This window comes from Blastomyces gilchristii, assembly GCF_000003855.2.
Source record: "Blastomyces gilchristii SLH14081 genomic scaffold supercont1.84, whole genome shotgun sequence".
In the NCBI taxonomy this organism is placed as follows: domain Eukaryota; kingdom Fungi; phylum Ascomycota; class Eurotiomycetes; order Onygenales; family Ajellomycetaceae; genus Blastomyces; species Blastomyces gilchristii.
The window spans coordinates 1-2,090 of record NW_003101599.1 but is presented as its reverse complement, the minus strand read 5'-3'; the positions used below and the strand labels follow the sequence as shown (position 1 = coordinate 2,090).

The window sequence follows — 2,090 nt, the reverse complement described above, 5'->3', positions numbered from 1 at the left end:
TTATTTACAGAACTACAGAGTATTATCATTATTAATTAAATATTCTGAGATATCAGTTCTTATATATAGTTCTGAGTGAAATTAGAGTGCTTCTTGATATACTGCTTCAGTGAGAGTCTGAAGAAGTTTATCAGTCTGAGCTACTATATATCACAGTTATTATTATTATTATTATTCTTTCATTATACTCATATGCAAGCGGAGCTTATGATGAGTCCTTGCGTGATGTTAAATACAGGTCAAGTGTTGGTTATACAGGAGGAAATACAGGTGTTGAGACCACGCCAAGATAACAAGAACATAGGAAAATACAAAGGAGTGACAATTAGATACATGCGATAATAACTTCCCAGCCCAGGAACATAGAGCGATTCATTGGAGCGATTTGTACACCTCTGTATTTATTAGAAACCTGAGGTGCTTGAGTTCCGGATTTAATGTATCCTCTGTGGGTTTCGAACCCACGCGCCTTGGTTTCCCACGCCAAGGCGCTACCAGGTGGCCGCATTAACCATTCGGCCACCGGGGCTATATCACAGTTTATTCAGTGTAGAGAAAGTGAAGATATTAATATCAGTATCAGTTCAGAGAGAGAATATTCTAATCAGAGAAATATATATAGTGTTATAAGTTATTCTATTTTGATTAATCAATATCTTCAGATCTAAGAGTCAGTATTCTCAGTTTATTCAGCATATATCTATTATATTAAGTAGTATATCTTATTCTCATTATAAGAGAGTATCTATCATCAAGTTCTGACTGTCAGAACAGTAGTATATTATAAAATAAAAGTGATTTAAGAACTCAGATTATTATATCTATTATTCAGTGAGTTTATAAGTAGTTGTGAAGTATTTGAGATTCTTATGATCTATGATTATCTCAAATTCAGAAATACTTTGAAGTTCAGAGTCTCATTCTTCTAAACAGTGTATAATTATGAGAAGTTTCTTATTATAGATCTTATAATTGTATTCAATAGAACTCAGTTTCTTAGATATCAAGATATATAATTGTAGAATATCTTTATTATTATATTATAATATTATTTCTTCTATTATATAGTCAGAGAAATCAGCTTTAATAACTATTTTATAATCAGAATTGAATATTATCAGTAGAGAGATATTAATAAACATCTTCTTTATCTATATAAATACTGCTTCAGTATCTACTAATTATTAAAATACTGAGTCTTTTTTAATAACTTCTGTAAGTGATCTTATAATATCTGAGAAGTTTCATATAAATCACTGATAGAAGTTAGTAAATCTAATGAAGCTTTATATATCTTTCACAGTGTATAAGATCTCTTATTTAAAAATAGCAGAGATCTTCTCAGAATTTATTCAGATTCTCTTATCAGCTTCTATAATAAAATCTAAGTATTTAATACTCTTGACTTCAAAATTATACTTATTAATATTAATTAATAGTCTCACTTCTTGTACTTATTATAATACTCTTTATATATACTCTTAATATTTCTTTCTGAATTCATTGATAAAGATGAGAATATCATCTAGATAAGTAGATATAAATTTATTAAGAAAGTTTTAAAGTGCTCAGTTAATAATATCTTCTGAAATATACTGAGAACATTGACTAGTTCAAAGAGTGTGACTACTCATTCAAAGAGACTATATTATATTTAGAATACTATAAGTCACTCATCTTCTTTAATAATACAGATCTTATAAAACACAGTGATAATATCTAACTTTATAAATCATTAAGCTTATTCAATACAAGCTAAAGTTTCATTAATAAGAGATAAAGAATAATAATCTTTCTTTATTAATCTATTCAATTCTTAATAATTCATACAGAACTGAAGTTCTTTATCTGATTTCTTTATAAAGAGAATAGAGACTACAGTGAAAGAGTGACTAATATATATAAATCTCTTATTTAATAGATCATTGAGTGTCTTTTAAAGAAGAAGAAGTTCATTTTAAGATATATTATAAAAAGAGCTTTATAATAATTCAGAATTCTTATCATTCTTTTTCTCTAACTTAATATTATAATTCACTTCAGAATCTTATAAGAGAGATATATTTATAATATTATCTTATTAGAAGAGA

At 27.0% G+C, this 2,090-nt stretch overlaps 1 pseudogene across 1 annotated transcript; it reads right to left on the bottom strand.

The window, feature by feature from the left end:
* Window positions 1-440: 440 nt before the first annotated feature.
* BDBG_18113 lies at window positions 441-529 on the bottom strand (annotated as a pseudogene). Its single transcript has one exon. The product of its transcript is annotated as a tRNA-OTHER (tRNA).
* Window positions 530-2,090: the final 1,561 nt, after the last annotated feature.